General features: G+C 48.1%; 1 long non-coding RNA gene across 1 annotated transcript in view; it reads left to right on the forward strand.

Moving 5' to 3' along the window:
* The first annotated feature begins 3338 nt into the window (after positions 1-3338).
* LOC141196870 (uncharacterized) overlaps positions 3339-20279 on the forward strand; it is a 147156-nt gene continuing 130215 nt past the window's right edge. Inside the window, exons 1-2 of the long non-coding RNA XR_012269260.1 lie at positions 3339-3659; positions 6852-6938. This is a non-coding gene — a long non-coding RNA (uncharacterized lncRNA). The remainder of the gene's footprint in view (positions 3660-6851; positions 6939-20279) is intronic.

A 20279-nucleotide genomic window follows, 5' to 3' on the forward strand; every position in this document is an offset into this window, starting at 1 on the left:
TTTTGTTTCATTGTAAAACTTTACCGTTTCTGGAGTTTTTTTAGCGGAATCAGACGCAACAACAACATCTGGATGGACGGAACTCAAAATGACAACATTTTTGTTGGGCTTTCCTTGATATACTGTAAGTGTAAAATTGTCTTCATTTCTAAACACTTTAGTGTTGTACAATTCCTCTTTCATGGATTTTATTTCTTTAGGCACTTCTCGCCTTATCTTGTTCAGTGTTCCCACGATGGTTGTTCCTTTGCTTTTTAGCTGTTTAGCTAATTTTACTGAAGTAAAATAATTATCGGTTGTAACATTGCGACCTTTTTTCAAAAACGGGTCCAATAACTTCATTACCACATGGTCAGCTAAACGGTCCTCAGCACGGCGTGTGTCATCTTTGCCTAGATAAGGGAAGCCATTTGCCAGATATTTGCTCCTCTTATCAACAGCTAGCCAATATTTGTGGCCATATTTATCTGGTTTGGAAGGCATGTACTGCGTGAATGGACACCTAGTTTTGCTTGGGAAAAGTTGCTCATCCACCGTTATGTATGGGCCAGGTTTGTAACACGCAATACAATTTTCAATAAACCTGTCCCACACAGTAGAAAATAGAGCAAACTTGTCCGTTTGCAGTCTCTCCGATCGAGTAGATTTCTCATCAAATCTGAGAAACCTCATAATTTCAACAAAGCGGTCCCTAGACATTGTCGCTTTGCAAAACGGTATTCCCCAGTCATTACACCAAATACTGCTAATCGAGTGACGGTTCGTGCCAGATATTCCACGAGCATAGAATATCGCAATGAATGCATCTAGCTCCTCATCAGATAGAGTTTGTTCCGCATTACACAGTAATACAAGCAGGTAAAACACAAGGAAAATGTGAAAAGTTGACATGTAAATTGAACTACATCTATATGAACATCAGGGTAAACAAGACAGAGTGAAAAAATTATGCACAAAACTTTATAGCAACATTTAGTGACAAAAGGACCTCAAAATATAGTAGGGAGTCAAAATGACTCCCTTCAGTAGTTCTTGGTAAATTTTGAAAAAAACGCGCAAATTTTTCACCAAAATTATTTATTATCACAAAATCTTTTTTCACATCATATTTGAGGAAAAGTCACAGAGTTTCAAGCCGGAATTCTGAAAAATGTAGTCACAGAAGAGAAATAAAAAACGAAAGGAGTCAAAATGACTCCATCAGTAGTTCTAGTGTTAAAGGGCTTCTTTGGTGAAAACAAGTTATCACCGATCCATGGGCTCCTCAGGATTGGTGATAACTTAATGATCGTTTGGGTCCGACCATTGGAAACCGCACTGATCAGAATTGGGAAGTTTTATCCCTGACAGGACACTTTTATCCCCATTTTAAAATGCAGCGGCAGGTGGGATGTCTGACCGCAGATCCATTCATTCTCTTTGGGGCTTCCAGAAAAAAACAAGAGCAGCGCTCGCAGCCTCTGAGGGAATGAATGGATCAGTGGTGAAGTCGCACATGCTGCTCCAGTCTAGTGGGGATAAAAGCTCCACATTCTACCAATCGGTGCGGGTCCCAGCAGTCAGACCCCCACCAATCAATACCTTATCACTTATCCTTTGGAAAGGTGATTACTTGTTTTCACAGTAGAATTCCTGTAAGTGCATCTTGTTCCAAGTATTTAATCACAAATCTAAATAAAGATTATTCTCCTAATTAATATCAGAGAGAACAATTGACTGCTGTACACAACACAATCCACTTTTTCAAGACCAATAATACCACATTCAAGGGAGAACTAACGTGACACTGTGACCAGACCACATATTACCAGCATAAAGCGACCGAATAATCCCACGTAGAAGGGAGAAATACAGCCACACCGTGACCAGACCACATATTACCACCACATAGTGACCGAATAATACCACATATTGTATAAGGGACAAATATCGCCACACCATGATCAGACCAGATTTTAGCAGCATATAGCGACCAAATTATTCCACATAGAAGGGAGAACTACCGTCACACCGTGAGCAGACCACATATGACCACCACATAGTGACCGAACAATACCTCATACTGTAAAAGGGACAAATATCGCCACACCATGACCAGACCAGATTTTAGCAGCATATAGCGACCAAATTATTCCACATAGAAGGGAGAACTACCGTCACACCGTGAGCAGACCACATATGACCACCACATAGTGACCGAACAATACCTTATACTGTAAAAGGGAGAAATATCGCCACACCATGACCAGACCAGATATTACCAACATAAAGCGACCGAATAATCCCACGTAGAAGAGAGAAATACAGCCACACCGTGACCAGACCACATATTACCACCACATAGTGACCGAACAATACCTCAGACTGTAAAAGGGAGAAATATCGCCACACCATGACCAGACCAGATATTACCAACATATAGCGACCAAATAATTGCACATACAAGGGAGAAATACCACCACACCATGTCCACACCACATAGTGACCAAATAATAACACATACAGGGATAAATACCACACCATGACCGGACCAGATATTACAACATAGTGACCGAATATTACAATACTGATCATTAATGAAATGTCCTCGGACGCACATTCAGTTGAAACCAGTGGGCCCCCTCTACGTCCTGCTCAGGGTCCTGCCAAGGACCCTGGGCCACCGGATAATCGTCCAGTGTCCCGGTGCTCCAGTCAGACCCTGTTTGCCCACCAAACTGATCCATTTAAATGTCTGATTTTAGAGTTTGCATTGTGTTCCTTTTCTTTGCTTATAAAAACATAATAATTATAGTCTATGGACCTTTTCTGATGCTGATGGTTCACAAAAGAAATTTGAGACATGTTTGATTGTAATCTGATTTGCAGATAAAACTGGCCCATTCAAATGATTGGATTGCCAAAAAAAGATCCATTTGCATCCTTGTTCTGTGTGTTTTTCACTGACTAATGTTAGAAGTTTGTAAATCTTCACTTTTTTTCTCTCATCAATAGGTGGCAGAAAATGTCATTTTTCAACATGAGGAGAGAAAACTTCATTCCATCACTTTACCTGATGGGCCCATGTAGGGTCGGACTGGCCTGGTGTGATAAATTCCCGGTGGGCCCCGATGAGAGAGTGAGAGAATTGGTAGCGGAGGCTCTTAAAAAGTGCGGGCCCTTTAAAAGCGCAGCCGAAGGAAATGTAGCGTCGCGCGCGGCGCTCCTACTATTCAGCGGTGACAGCGGGTGACGCGCTTAGTCACATGACAGGAGGACGTGATCTTGGTGGGCGGTGACACGCACCGCGCTTTGCTTTCCCGCTGGTGGCTGGCAGTTGTGTGGTGTCAGGTGACACGCTGACGTCACGCTCTCCTCTCCCTGCTCCCCTGCCGGCTTTTGATACGCCGACGCCGCGCTCTGCTCTCCAGTCCCGGCTCCTGCTCCCTTGGAATTGGCCTTGTAACACCGGCTCCCGTCCGGGTATGTAACACCGCACCAGCACCGCGCACCGCCCTCTTCTCTCCTGCTCTCTTGGCCTTTTAAGCCGGCTCCTGGGCTGAGTATGCGGTGACCTGCACTCTGCTCTCTCACCATCACTCTGGAAACAAGGCTGCAGGCCTGGCTACAGCTCTCCCTGCTTCAACTTCAAGTCAAGTGCAATATCCACGTTTTTCTGGGTGAGTGTTCCCAGCATTGGTCATCATCCATATATGGAGGGGTCGCAGGCTGGTCACATGGGGACATGGGGCTGAAGGGGGGACTGGCTGGACCCATGGGAACATGGATGGGGACATGGGGCTGAAGGGGGGCCTGGCTGGACCCATGGTGACATGGATGGAGACATGGTGCTGAAGGGGGGGGCTGGCTGGACCCATGGGGACATGGATGGAGACATGGGGCTGAAGGGGGGGCTGGATGGACCCATGGGGACATGGAGGGGGATATGGGGCTGAAGGGGGGGCTGTCTGGACCCATGGGGACATGGGGCTGAAGGGGGGGCTGGCTGGACCCATGGGGACATGGATGGGGACATGGGGCTGAAGGGGGGGCTGGCTGGACCCATGGGGACATGGAGGGGGACATGGGGCTGAAGGGGGGGCTGGCTGGACCCATGGGGACATGGATGGGGACATGGGGCTGAAGGGGGGGCTGGCTGGACCCATGGGGACATGGGGCTGAAGGGGGGGCTGGCTGGACCCATGGGGACATGGATGGGGACATGGGGCTGAAGGGGGGGCTGGCTGGACCCATGGGGACATGGATGGGGACATGGGGCTGAAGGGGGGGCTGGATGGACCCATGGGGACATGGAGGGGGATATGGGGCTGAAGGGGGGGCTGGATGGACCCATGGGCACATGGATGGGGATATGGGGCTGAAGGGGGGGCTGGATGGACCCATGGGCACATGGAGGGGGATATGGGGCTGAAGGGGGGGCTGGATGGACCCATGGGCACATGGAGGGGGATATGGGGCTGAAGGGGGGGCTGGATGGACCCATGGGGACATGGATGGGGACATGGGGCTGAAGGGGGGGCTGGATGGACACATGGGGACATGGATGGGGACATGGGGCTGAAGGGGGGGCTGGATGGACCCATGGGGACATGGATGGGGACATGGGGCTGAAGGGGGGGCTGGCTGGATCCATGGGGACATGGAGGAGGACATGGGGCTGAAGGGGGGGCTGGCTGGACCCATGGGGACATGGAGGGGGACATGGGGCTGAAGGGGGGGCTGGATGGACCCATGGGGACATGGAGGGGGACATGGGGCTGAAGGGGGGGCTGGCTGGACCCATGGGGACATGGAGGGGGACATGGGGCTGAAGGGGGGGCTGGCTGGACCCATGGGGACATGGAGGGGGACATGGGGCTGAAGGGGGGGCTGGCTGGACCCATGGGGACATGGAAGGGGACATGGGGCTGAAGGGGGGGCTGGCTGGACCCATGGGGACATGGAGGGGGACATGGGGCTGAAGGGGGGGCTGGATGGACCCATGGGGACATGGAGGGGGACATGGGGCTGAAGGGGGGGCTGGATGGACCCATGGGGACATGGAGGGGGACATGGGGCTGAAGGGGGGGCTGGATGGACCCATGGGGACATGGAGGGGGACATGGGGCTGAAGGGGGGGCTGGATGGACCGAGGGGGACATGGGGCTGAAGGGGGGGCTGGATGGACCCATGGGGACATGGAGGGGGACATGGGGCTGAAGGGGGGGCTGGATGGACCCATGGGGACATGGAGGGGGACATGGGGCTGAAGGGGGGGCTGGATGGACCCATGGGGACATGGAGGGGGACATGGGGCTGAAGGGGGGGCTGGACGGACCCATGGGGACATGGAGGGGGACATGGGGCTGAAGGGGGGGCTGGACGGACCCATGGGGACATGGAGGGGGACATGGGGCTGAAGGGGGGGCTGGACGGACCCATGGGGACATGGAGGGGGACATGGGGCTGAAGGGGGGGCTGGACGGACCCATGGGGACATGGAGGGGGACATGGGGCTGAAGGGGGGGCTGGACGGACCCATGGGGACATGGAGGGGGACATGGGGCTGAAGGGGGGGCTGGACGGACCCATGGGGACATGGAGGGGGACATGGGGCTGAAGGGGGGGCTGGACGGACCCATGGGGACATGGAGGGGGACATGGGGCTGAAGGGGGGGCTGGACGGACCCATGGGGACATGGAGGGGGACATGGGGCTGAAGGGGGGGCTGGACGGACCCATGGGGACATGGAGGGGGACATGGGGCTGAAGGGGGGGCTGGACGGACCCATGGGGACATGGAGGGGGACATGGGGCTGAAGGGGGGGCTGGACGGACCCATGGGGACATGGAGGGGGACATGGGGCTGAAGGGGGGGCTGGCTGGACCCATGGGGACATGGATGGGGACATGGGGCTGAAGGGGGGGGCTGGCTGGACGCATGGGGAGACATATGGATGGAGGCACGGGGCTGAAGGGGGGGACTGGATGGACGCATGGGGAGACATATGGATGGAGGCACGGGGCTGAAGGGGGGGCTGGCTGGACGCATGGGGAGACATATGGATGGAGGCACGGGGCTGAAGGGGGGGGCTGGCTGGACGCATGGGGGGGACCCATGGAGGTGAAGGGGGCCAAGTTGGGGACCTGGATGGACACATGGAGGTGAAGGGGGGCAAGCTGGACACATGGGGACCTGGATGGACACATGGAGGTGAAGGGCGGCAAGCTGGACACATGGGGACCTTCATGGACACATGGAGGTAAAGGGCGGCAAGCTGGACACATGGGGACCTGGATGGACACATGGAGGTGAAGGGCGGCAAGCTGGACACATGGGGACTTGGATGGACACATGAAGGTGAAGGGCGGCAAGCTGGACACATGGGGACCTGGATAGATATATGGGGTGGGGTGGGATGCATATATGAGGTGGACAGGATGGATATCTGAAGGGGGGCGGGCTGGTCACATGGAGGCCCGGATGGATATATGGGAGGGGCAGGCTGGACACATGGAGACCAGAATGGATATATGGGGGGGGTCAGGATGGATAGATGGGGGGGCCACGCTGGACAAGGGACTTTATTACTGTTTAGGGGCCAGATTGAGGAACTTTATTAGTTTATGATGGCGAGTGGGGAACATTATTACTTTAGAGTCCAATTAGGGACATTATTACTTCTGTAATATAGCTTACTTTTTAGGAAACTGTTTTCCATAAGAGGGGACAAAAGGGGGGTCCTGTTACTGTGCAGGGCGCCACTATGTCGCTTTATTTCTTCAACTGGTGTAGTGTAGAAGCCTGGGGAAAAGTGGGAATGTGCTCTAAAAGAGATCAGTTATTGATAACTGTGTGTTATTTTCTGCAGAGATGATTCCTGGCTGGAAGAAGTGATGGCGGACTGTGCCAGATGAAGAAAAGCGAAGATGAAGAACTTCACCTAGAGACATCACTGGTAAGTCAGTGTATTACTGTACACTTACACTATATAGTATATTCAGAGCTCCTGTGTATGTCACTGCTGACCAGTGTATTACCTATATACAGAGCTCCTGTGTATAATGTCACTCGTGATAACTGTATTACCTGTACACTATATGCAGAGCTCCTGTGTATAATGTCACTCGTGATAACTGTATTACCTGTACACTATATGCAGAGCTCCTGTGTATAATGTCACTCGTGATAACTGTATTACCTGTACACTATATGCAGAGCTCCTGTGTATAATGTCACTCGTGATAACTGTATTACCTGTACACTATATGCAGAGCTCCTGTGTATAATGTCACCGGTGATCACTGTATTACCTGTACACTGACACTATATACAGAGATCCTGTTTATAATGTCACTGGGGATCACTGTATTACCTGTACACTGACACGATATACAGAGATCCTGTTTATAATGTCACTGGGGATCACTGTATTACCTGTACACTGACACTATATACAGAGCTCATATGTATAGTGACAGTGTTGTTAGTATTGTGGTTTGTATTCCTGATCAGTATTGTATTATTTGGTCACTATGTGGTGGTAATATGTGGTCTGGTCATGGTGTGGCGATATTTGTCCCTTTTGTATGTGGTATTATTGGTGTTGTTATAGTGGATTATGTTGTGTATGGCGGTCATTTGTTCTCGCTGAGATTAACTAGGAAAAGATTTTTTTCCATGAGGCCACGGCTTCACTATCAGCATTTGGTCAGTATTTTTTCTCAGTAGTGAGAGGCAAAAGCAGGAGTGGGTGATAAATCCAGAATTGGTGACTTGTTTCTATTCTACCTTTTCTCTGATTGTTCCTCACCTGGTTTTGGCTCCCACTCCTGAGAATAATCCTGACTGAATACTGATAGTGGGGCTGTGGCCTTAGAGATGGAATACTTGGAGCAGAGCGTCTGAGATGCACTTACAGGGGTTCTCCGGTGAGAACAAGTCATCACCTCTCCACAGGATCAGTGATAACTTATTGATTGGTGGGGGTCTGACTACTGGGACCTGCACCGATCGGCAGAATGTGGAGCTTTTCTCCCCATTAGACTGGAGCTCATGTGCGACTCGACCACTGATCCATTCATTCCCTCAGAGGCTGCGAGCGCTGCTCTTTTTTGGAAGCCCCCAAGAGAACGAATGAGGCTGTGGTCAGACGTCCCACCTGTCGCTGCATTTTAAAATGGTGATAAGTGTCCTGTCAGGGATAAAACTTCCCCATTCTTCCAATCAATAAGTGATCACCTATCCTGTGCAGCCCATGAATCTGTGATCACTTGTTTTAACCAAAGTAGCTCTTTCATGCAAACTCCAGAAATTGTCCATCCCTGTTCTAGTCTGTGCACAGTAGATGTGAGGAGCCGCCGGTCACTGCTCCACTATAACAGGGAGAGCAGAGAAAAGAGATCTGCATATTGCTGTAGGTGGCCCCTAGAGTCAATGTCCCCTGTGGCCCCAGACACCCCAGTCCGACCCTGCTGACATCTGATTAAGGCCTAAGGCCCCGTTCACATGTCAGGTTTTAATCAGTGTTTTTTTCTCATTTTCATCTGATTTTGGTCAGGGTGTCAGTTTTTCTCCTCAGTGGGGCATATTTTTTTTATATGTAAAGTAAAAAGCTAAAGGTTTCCTAGCCTCGCTTGCCCGGCCTATAGACACTGGAGAACAGGCAGTACAGGCAACATGGTTGGTTCTGGCCATTTTTCTGACAGACTCATTGACTTCAATAGATGATCTTTATCTACAAATCGGATGAAAATCGGACCGGTCTCAGTTCTGATTTACAGATCAATCGTCCACAAAAAATAGAGCTGTAAACCTGTCCCCGGTCTATAACGGAGCATATTCTACCTGTTAGAGAAATAACCAGACGTGAAAAGAGCCATGTGCTATTCTTACAGGGAAGGGGCCACCATTTTATGTTTTGTATTAATAATTATGTAATCAATTATTTTTAATACAAAATTAAATATCCCACTTTATTAGTTTTTTATGTATTTATTTTTACATTGGCCACTGGGGGCTGCCATTTTTATTTGGGGGGGGGAGGGTGTAAGAAGCGCTCTTACACACCTCATTTACGGCAGCCCTGGCCATAAGAGACAGTAGTCTGTCACCGACTCTATCTCTAACATTACAGGCCGCTCCTCCTGCCTCTAGCTGTGACCTGGGCACGCCCCCTTGGCTGTTCAGGTCGCAGCCGTGGGAGAAGATTGCAGCCATCTTTGTGGAGCCTGCAGTGTAAGCTGTACATTCCCCCTGTCGTCGCACGCACTGCTCAGTCAGAGCGTGCCATGACAGGAGCTGCCGGGGAGGAAATGCCTGGGAGTGGAGGCCCCGAGTGAGTATCTGCGGCGTCGCCGTGCGGTGATCTCAGCTTCTCTGCTGTTATCACTGCCGACATCCTCAGGCAACACAGACACAGCGCTGCGTGGGAACGTGGAAGGTGAGTAGAAGCGTTTATTGTTTTGTTTGTTTTTTTTCCTTTGCATTGAATATATGGGGGCATATACACACAAGGGTGTAGTTGGAGGCATATACCCACCAGGGTGGAGGGGGGGGCATATACCCACCAGGATGGATGGAAGGGGCATATACCCACCAGGATGTAGGGAGTGTGCATATACCCACCAATGAAGGGGGGCATTTACCCACCAGGATGGATGAAGGGGGCATATATCCACCAGGATGGATGGAGGGGGGGCATATATCCACAAGGATGAAGGTGGGGCTTATGCCGACAAGGATGGAGGGGGGCATATACCCATCAGGATGGATGGAGGGGGGCATATACCCATCAGGATGGATGGAGGGGGGCATATACCCATCAGGATGGATGGAGGGGGGCATATACCCATCAGGATGGATGGAGGGGGCATATACCCACCAGGATGGATGGAGGGGGGGCATATACCCACCAGGATGGATGGAGGGGGGGCATATACCCACCAGGATGGATGGAGGGGGGGCATATACCCACCAGGATGGATGTAGGGGGGGCATATACCCACCAGGATGGATGTAGGGGGGGCATATACCCACCAGGATGGATGGAGGGAGGCATATACCCACCAGGATGGATGGAGGGGGGGCATATACCCACCAGGATGGAGGGGGGCATATACCCACCAGGATGGAGAGGTGGCATATACCCACCAGGATGGAGAGGCATATACTCACCAGAATAGAGGGAGGGGGCATATACACCTACCCAGGATGGATGGATGGAGGGGCATATACACCTACCCAGGATTGATGGATGGAGAGGCATATTCACCTGCCAAGGATGGAAGGAGGGGCATATACTCCTACCCAGGATGGATGGATTGATAAAGGGGCATCTACACCTAACGAGGATGGATAGATGATGGAGCATATATACTTACCCAGGATGGAGGGAGGGGCATATACACCTACCCAGGATGGATGGAGGGGCATATACACCTACCCAGGATGGATGGAGGGGCATATACACCTACCCAGGATGGATGGAGGGGCATATACACCTACCTAGGATGGATGGAGGGGCATATACACCTACCCAGGATGGATGGAGGGGCATATACACCTACCCAGGATAGATGGAGGGGCCGATACATCTACCCAGGATGGATTTATGGATGGAGGGGCATCTACACCTACCCAGGATGGATGGATGGAGGGGCATATACACCTACCCAGGATGGATGGATGGAGATACATATACACCTACCCAGGATGGATGGATGGAGGGGCATATACACCTACCCAGGATGGATGGTTGGAGGGGAATATACACCTACGCAGGATGGATGGATGGAGGGGAATATACACAGACCCAGGATGGATGGATGGAGGGGCATCTACACCTACCCAGGGTGGATAGATGGATGGAGGGGCATATACAGCTACCAGAATAGACTACCCAGGATGGATGGATGAAGGGGCATATACACCTACCCATGATGGATGGATAGATGGAGGGGCATATACAGCTACCCAGGATGGATGGATGAAGGGGCATATACAGCTACCCAGGATGGATGGATGGAGGGGCAAATACACCTACCCAGGATGGATGGATGGAGGGGCATATACACCTACCCAGGATGGATGGATGGAGGGGCATATACACCTACCCAGGATGGATGGATGGAGGGGCATATACACCTACCCAGGATGGATGGATGGAGGGGCATATACACCTACCCAGGATGGATGGATGGAGGGGCATATACACCTACCCAGGATGGATGGATGGAGGGGGATATACACCTACCCAGGATGGATGGATGGAAGGGTATATACACCTACCCAGGATGGATGGATGGAGGGGCATATACACCTACCCAAGATGGATGGATGGAGGCGCACATACACCTACCCAGGATGGATAGATGGAGGGGTATATACACCTACCCAGGATGGATGGATGGAGGGGCATATTCTCCTACCAAGGATGCATGGAGGGGCATATGCTCCTACCCAGCATGGATGGATGGAGGGTCATCTACACCTAACCAGGATGGATGGAGGGGCATAAACACATACTAGAATAGACTACCCAGGATGGATGGATGGAGGGTCATCTACGCCTACCCAGAATGGATGGATGGAAGGTCATCTACGCCTACCCAGAATGGATGGATGGAGGGGCATATACACCTACCCATGATGGATGGATGGGCCGATACACCTACCCAGGATGGATTGATGGATGGAGGGGCATCTACAACTACCCAGAATTGATGGATGGAGAGGCATATACACCTACCCAGGATGGATGGATGGAGAGGCATATACACCTACCCAGGATGGATGGATGGAGAGGCATATACACCTACCCAGGATGGATGGAGGGGCATATACACCTACCCAGGATGGATGGAGGAAGGGACATATACTGCTACCCAGGATGGATGGATGGAGGGCCATATACACCTACCCAGGATGGATGGACGGGCAAATACACCTACCCAGGATGGATGGAGGGGCCGAAACACCTACCCAGGATGAATTGATGGATGGAGGGGCATCTACAACTACCCAGAATTGATGGATGGAGAGGCATATACACCTACCCAGGATTGATGGATGGATGGAGGGGCATATACACCTACCCAGGATGGATAGATGGAGGGAGGGACATATACTGCTACCCAGGATGGATGGATGGAGGGGCATTTACACCTACTGAGGAAGGATGGAAGGGTATATACACCTACCCAGGATGGATGGATGGAGGGGCATATACACCTACCCAGGATTGATGGATGGAGAGGCATATTCACCTACCCAGGATGGATGGATGGAGGGGCATATACACCTACCCAGGATGGATGGATGGAGGGGCATATACACCTACCCAGGATTGATGGATGGAGATGCATATTCACCTACCCAGGATGGATGGATGGATAGGCATATACACCTACCCAGGATTGATGGATGGAGAGGCATATTCACCTACCCAGGATGGATGGATGGAGGGGCATATACACCTACCCAGGATGGATGGAGGGGCATATACACCTATCCAGTATGGATGGGGGGGGCGTATACACCTACCCAGGATGGATGGATGGAGACGCATATACACCTACCCAGGATGGATGGATGGAGGGGCATATACACCTACCCAGGATGGATGGATGGAGGCGCATATACACCTACCCAGAATGGATGGATGGAGGGGCATATACACCTACCCAGGATGGATGGATGGAGGGGCATATACACCTACCCAGAATGGATGGATGGAGGGGCATATTCTCCTACCAAGGATGGATGGAGGGGCATATACTCCTACCCAGCATGGATGGAGGAAGGGACATATACTGCTACCCAGGATGGATGGAGGGGCATACACACATACTAGAATAGACTACTCAGCATGGATGGATGGAGGGTCATCTACGCCTACCCAGAATGGATGGATGGAGGGTCATCTACGCCTACCCAGAATGGATGGATGGAGGGTCATCTACGCCTACCCAGAATGGATGGATGGAGGGTCATCTACGCCTACCCAGAATGGATGGATGGAGGGCCATCTACGCCTACCCAGTATGGATGGATGGATGGAGGGGCATAAACACATACTAGAATAGACTACCCAGGATGGATGGATGGAGGGTCATCTACGCCTACCCAGAATGAATGGATGGATGGATGGATGGAGGGTCATCTACACCTACCCATGATGGATGGATGGGCCGAAACACCTACCCAGGATGGATTGATGGATGGAGGGGCATCTACAACTACCCAGAATTGATGGATGGAGAGGCATATACACCTACCCAGGATGGATGGATGGAGAGGCATATACACCTACCCAGGATGGATGGATGGAGAGGCATATACACCTACCCAGGTTGGATGGAGTGAGAAGCATATACACCTACCCAGGTTGGATGAATGGAGAGGCATATACACCTACCCAGGATGGATGGAGGGGCATATACACCTACCCAGGATGGATGGAGGAAGGGACATATACTGCTACCCAGGATGGATGGATGGAGAGGCATATACACCTACCCAGGATGGATGGACGGGCAAATACACCTACCCAGGATGGATGGAGGGGCCGAAACACCTACCCAGGATGGATTGATGGATGGAGGGGCATCTACAACTACCCAGAATTGATGGATGGAGAGGCATATACGCCTACCCAGGATTGATGGATGGAGAGGCATATTCACCTACCCAGGATGGATGGATGGAGGGGCATATACACCTACCCAGGATTGATGGATGGAGGGGCATATACACCTACCCAGGGATTGATGGATGGAGAGGCATATTCACCTACCCAGGATGGATGGATGGAGAGGCATATTCACCTACCCAGGATGGATGGATGGAGGGGCATATACACCTACCCAGGATGGATGGATGGAGGGGCATATACACTTACTCAGGATGGATGGATGGAGGGGCATATACACCTACCCAGGATGGGGACCATATTCCATATACCAGGATGGGGCATATAGAAGGATGAGGGGCATATACTGTAGGGCGTATATGGTGTCATTACGCTTAGGCTCTTTTGATACCTGTGATACGTCTGACCTCATAGTATGTCCCCCCTTTTTACTCTTTTGAAGGAGGTTGTTTTACACTTGAAGCATATATGTGTTACAATCCATAACTAAATCGTGTATATTTTTTTATTCTTCCTCTTTAGTGGTTAACTCTGGAATGAAGCACCGCTTTGTATTCATTTATATGAGATATTTTCATGTGCTGAGTGTCGGCTTATTTGTTACCCCCCCTCTTTTTCTCAGATATGATTGTAATTTGATTTATCATGAGACGATGGATTTTCGTTTTTTATACAGTTCTTCCCATTTTTGTATTGTTTTAGATAAACCTTGATAAAGGCTGAGGCCGAAATGTTGGTCAAACATCTGTATCATGAACAATTTATTGTCTGAATAAATACCTTGATTTGCATCAATATCCATTGTGCCTAAAGGTTTATATATATATATAAAATAAGTATTTTTGCATGTGAGTTTTCTTATAATGGTTTTAAATAGAAGACCGTATTGCGATATCATTGAGATACAAATGTTTCTGTTGCGATCCTCAGCTCTACCTGAGAACACAATCTGCGTGGGACTGGGCCGAGTGGGGGGCATCTGGCCAACATATAGCGGCGGGCACTCTGCAGCAACTCAGCACTGTTGACTTTGGAGGTCCTCTTCATTCCCTGGTGATCAGCGGCTGCATTCATCCCCTAGAACTGGATATGCTAAGACTGTTTGCTGTGGAGCCCTCTAGTTTCGATCAGATAAATGTGGAGGACAGCTCAACATATCTGTCATCATAGACAATCTGTGCCGAATCCTCACCCCTCACTGCTGAGCAGCTACCCTGTCTAGGTGGCAGCACACAGTGCTTTGTGTGTGTCCCATTGTGTTACTAGTGATATAGCAGTATACTAGGGATGCACCAACTCCACATTTTTATTAATATTACTCCAGATATGGACGAAACCCTCCAAGATGCAGGCTTTATTATACTACAGAATTTTGGTGCATCCATAATATATGCTCAAGCACTTTAATAGAAACCTGTTCCACCATGTCCATCCTTCACTGCGCTACTGGTATTTATTTGGAAACACAGGGATATTCCAGGAAAACGTGTTTTATGCTTAATAGAAATAAACTGATAACATTTTCAAAGAATTTCCATTGGTGTTTATCTCATTTTTGTAATTTACCTGTCTGGTTAATTCACATTTTTCATGTTTTTTTGTACAACCAGTTAATGGGGTGGTCTCAGTTTCTTAAAGGGAGTCTGTCACCCCAATACTCAAATCATTTATGGATTTGTATAGGAATCTTGGCCCCTATAAAAAAAAATATACTTTAGGTACAGATGATATTTTTATGCAAAAACAGCATTTACACCCCACGCTTAATTACCATCCTCTGCCCCTTACGATGATTGACAGCACAACCTATATTGAATCCTCATCCCTGCACACACTGACACTGCAGGAGCTGAAAACTCAGTGTCACGAGCTTGTGGGCATCCTCTGATCCCCTTGTCCAGTCTACAGTTGTCTTGTTCAGTGGGCAGAAAAAAGCTTTTACTTAAAAATTGTAAGTCTCGATTTGAGTTTGCCAAAAAACATGTGGGAGACTCCCAAAATATATGGAGGAATGTGCTGTTGTCAGATGAGACCAAAATTGAACTTTTTGGCCACCAAGGTAAACGCTATGTCTGGCACCAAACCAACAGCTCATCACTCCAAGAACACCATCCCCACAGTGAAACATGGTGGTTGCAGTATCATGCTGTGGGTATGTTTTTCTGCAGCAGCCACCTCCATTATCTGAATGCAAGGAAGATTGTGAACTTGTGCAGTAACACTTTGTCATTTCTGCTCCATTCTGTTTTCAAGCACAGGGTTAACAATGCTCTGACTTCATATCCGGCTTCATGGCTTGATCATAGATGCTGGATCCTGATTCCCAAGAAAATCCCACCAACCCAAGATTGTGAAAGAAATGCACAAAACACTTTTAGTGAATGTTAAATAGACCAAATTTTATTACAAATCATATTATTTCATTCAGTGTCTGAAATTTAGAATCAGCCAATTGCTATGAAAAAGACACTGAAAATGGCAAACCTCCGACTCACGAAGAATCATCCGTCAGCACTCAGGAGAGGAAAACCCCCTGTGGAGGAAACCTCTAGGGAACCATGGCTGGAGGACTTGCCCATCCCTCGGGCTTAGAAGGATAGTGCCAACAAGTAACAGCAAATTGTACTAGAATTTGTACATTGTATCATATTTACAGTGAGACATGATATACATCCACTATAGATATGATAGCAGTGACATCACATAGTCACACAAGTTACACATTACATCATCAGAAAACAGACAGTAATGGAGAAGGTCAAAGTAGGTGCCCTGTGCGAGCACCATATGGAGAAGTCTAATGCGACATCTCCAGGCCGTACACATAAAGGTGAAGGCAACTAGTACCGGACGTGAGGGAGATCTGGCTGCAACATCTGTCACCCCATTGATCGCTAGGGTTAGTTTGATCTGGCTGGCTAGGCGATATGGCTGATCTGGCTGGCTAGGCGATATGGCTGATCTGGCTGGCTAGGCAGTATGGCTGATCTGGCTGGCTAGGCGGTATGGCTGATCTGGCTGGCTAGGCGGTATGGCTGATCTGGCTGGCTAGGCCGTATCCCCTTCCTCCCTTACAGGTTGTGGAGTGATGAAGCTCCAGGTCTCCAGACACATCAAGTACGGCGCTTCATACGGCTGAATGACCTGTGGTTCCGGAATCATCTTTTATATCATAGATGTATGTGTTTATGACATCAGCACAGTTGCCGTAGTTACCACAGGTGTTTATTACTGGTGCTTCACTGGCTAGAAAGTCTCTCTCAGTGTTCCAAAGAATTAACCCTTGAATGACTGGCACTGTACATTTGTCCAGAATCCTGTAACATAATCTTGTCACTATGCAGGACCGTTATCAATATTATACGTTAAAATTGCCCTAAACAAAGTCTAATTAGTGAGCGCATCTACAGATTTGATGGGTAACAAGCACAATAATCCCCTTAAGCCCTACTAAATGCATAAATGTCCAATATGAGTACAGAGCAGTCCATACAGAATGGATGATATAGAGGGCAATACAGTTAGATAAAGAAGTAGAAAGCCAAACCAAGTAAATGTCTCCTGAGATCTTGGCTCCTGAGGTCTCAATTGCGCATCTGCTGCCTCAGGCGGCCATTTGTGTAACACAAGCGATCGGAAGATCACAGCTTCTAGTCTGCTAAGGAGACTATTGAAGCATGTAAAAAGGAAAAAAAAAATATTTAAAAGTTTAAATCACCCCCCTTTTACCCCATTCAAAATAAAACAATCAAAAATACACGTTTGGTATCGCCGCATTTAGAATCGCCCGATCTATCAATATATAAAAAGAATGACTTCCATCAGTAAACCGTATAACGAGAAAAAAACAAAACTCCAGAATTAAGTTGTTTTGGTCGCTGCAGCATTGCATTAAAATGTAATAACAGGCGATGATAGCATCATATCTACACCAAAACGGTATCAATAAAAATGTCAGCTCAGTGCGCAAAAAATAACCCCTGACCCGGCTCTAGATCACCAAAAATGGAGACGCTACGGGTCTCGGAAAAATTATTTATTTTTTTTACAAGCTTTGAATTTTGATTTCACCACTTAAATAAAGTAGAAGCTCCACATATTTGGTAACTACGAACTCGTAATGACCTGGAGAATCATAATGGCCGGTCAGTGTTAGCATTTACTGAACATGGTAAAAAAAAACCTTTTGTGGAATTGCACTTTTTTTGCCATTTCACTGCACTTGGATATTTTTCCCATTTTCCAGTACACAATATGGTAAAATCAATGGTGGTGTTCAAAAGAATAACTCATCCCACAATAAAACAAGCCCTCACATGGCCATATTGACGGAAAAATAAAAAAGTTATGGCTCTGGGAAGAAGGGGAGCAAAAAATGAAAGCGCAAAAACGGAAAAACCTGAGGTGATAAAGGGGTTAACTGGAATTTTCTGCCACGGACTCATTGGCAAATCTGAAATAGATATTTCTCGCTCCCTTATCAGTGTGGAAACATATATCTTTGGCCTCATTCAGACGTCTGTTTTTCATGTTTGTGTCCTCTCCATATTTGTTACGGATAGATCACATACACAATATAATCTGTGGAGTCGTCCACATGTCATTTTTTTTTGTTGAAAACCGCGTAGTGTCCGTTTTTTATCCTAGTGGTTGATGAAAATTCTCCAGTCAGATCTATGGGTCCATGACATCGCTGACAGCTGGCATTGCCATCCATGTGCTGTCTGTGATAACACTGTTACCATAGTAACATAGTAACATAGTTAGTAAAGCCGAATAAAGACTTGCGTCCATCAAGTTCGACCTGTTAGTTCTGTAATTGCTAAAGTTGATCCAGAGGAGGGCAAAAACCCCAAATGATTTAGCCAATCTTCACCTGAGGAAAAATTCCCTCCCGACTCTGAAACCAGCAGTCAGAATAAATCCCTGTATCAACCTACTATTTTATTTTATTTTTAAGTATATGCTGAAATCTGCCTGGTATCTAGAAATGCATCCAGTCCCCGCTTGAACTGGTGTAGTGAATCCGACATTACCGTCTCCTCACTCAGTGAATTCCATATTCTCACTGCTCTTACCGTAAAGAACCCCTTCCTATGCTGGTGCTGAAACCTTTTCTCTTCCAGTCTTAGTGAGTGCCCTCTTGTTACCGTAATATCCCTCCTTTTGAACAACTCCCGGGCAAGATCTCTATACTGTCCCCTAACATATTTGTACACATTTATTATGTCCCCCCTCAACCTTCTCTTTTCCAGGCTGAATAGTCCTAGTTTTGCCAACCTCTCTGGGTATTGCAGTCCCTCCATTCCCTTTATTAATTTTGTTGCCCTCCTTTGTACCTTTTCAAGCTCCTTTATATCCTTTCTATATATTGGGGCCCATAACTGAGCACAGTATTCCAAGTGTGGTCTGACCAGTGCTTTGTACAGTGGAAAAACAATGTTCTCATCCTTTGCAGCTATACCTCTTCTGATACATCCCATTACCCTGTTTGCCCTTACAGCAGCGGCCTGACTTTGGGCACTCCAATTTAGTTTGCTATCAATCAAGATGCCCAAGTCCTTCTCCATCTCTGAATTCCCCAATGATTTCCCATTCAGTGAATACTGGTGACTTCCATTTTTCCTTCCCATATGTATGACCTTACATTTCTCCTCGTTAAACCTCATTTGCCATTTAATGCTCCACCTACCCAGCTTATCCAAATCCCTCTGTAGGTCTGCACTGTCCTCTTTTGTATTAATTGTTTTACATAACTTTGTGTCATCTGCAAATATTGATATTTTACTATTTATCCCGTTGACTATGTCGTTAATAAAGATATTAAATAACATTGGGCCTAGTACAGACCCCTGTGGTACCCCACTAGTGACGCTTACCCAATCTGAGTATATTCCATTTATAACCACCCTCTGCCTTCTATCCTTTAGCCAGTTAGCTACCCACTTGCAGACATTTTCCCCCAGCCCCATCATTCTCATTTTGTATACTAACCTATTATGTGGCACGCTATCGAACGCTTTTGAGAAGTCAAGATACACGACATCCACTGGTTCCCCCTGATCTACTCGAGAGCTAACCTCCTCGTAGAAGTCAATCAGGTTTGTTTGGCAGGAGCGATTCCTCATGAATCCATGTTGGTTCGGGGTTAATAGATTATTAGCATCAAGATGCTCCGTAATTGCCTCTTTAATGAAGCTTTCAAAAATTTTGCCCACAACGGACGTCAGACTCACCGGCCGATAGTTTCCGGCGTCACTTTTCGCTCCCTTTTTGAATATTGGCACTACATTCGCCTGTCGCCAATCAAGTGGCACAGACCCAGTCTCAACAGAGTCCTTAAATATAAGATATAACGGTCTGTCTATCACATTACTTAGTTCCCTTAGTACCCGTGGGTGTATGCCATCAGGTTCTGGTGATTTGTTTATTTTAATGTTACTGAGGCGTTTCTGTACCCCAGCTTGGGTTAGATTTGTCATACTTAGTGGAGGATTAAGCTTGTCACTTCTCATTTCTCCTGTTAGTTCGATTTCCTTTGTGAAAGTTGTCTAAAAAAAATTATTTAATAGATTAGCTTTATCCTCATCTTTCTCTATGATTTTGCCTTCCTCACTTTTTATCGGTCCAATATTATCCGATTTAATC

This window comes from Phyllobates terribilis, unplaced genomic scaffold, assembly GCF_046119375.1.
Source record: "Phyllobates terribilis strain yellow unplaced genomic scaffold, ASM4611937v1 Scaffold_76__1_contigs__length_6945272, whole genome shotgun sequence".
Classification (NCBI taxonomy): Eukaryota; Metazoa; Chordata; class Amphibia; order Anura; family Dendrobatidae; genus Phyllobates; species Phyllobates terribilis.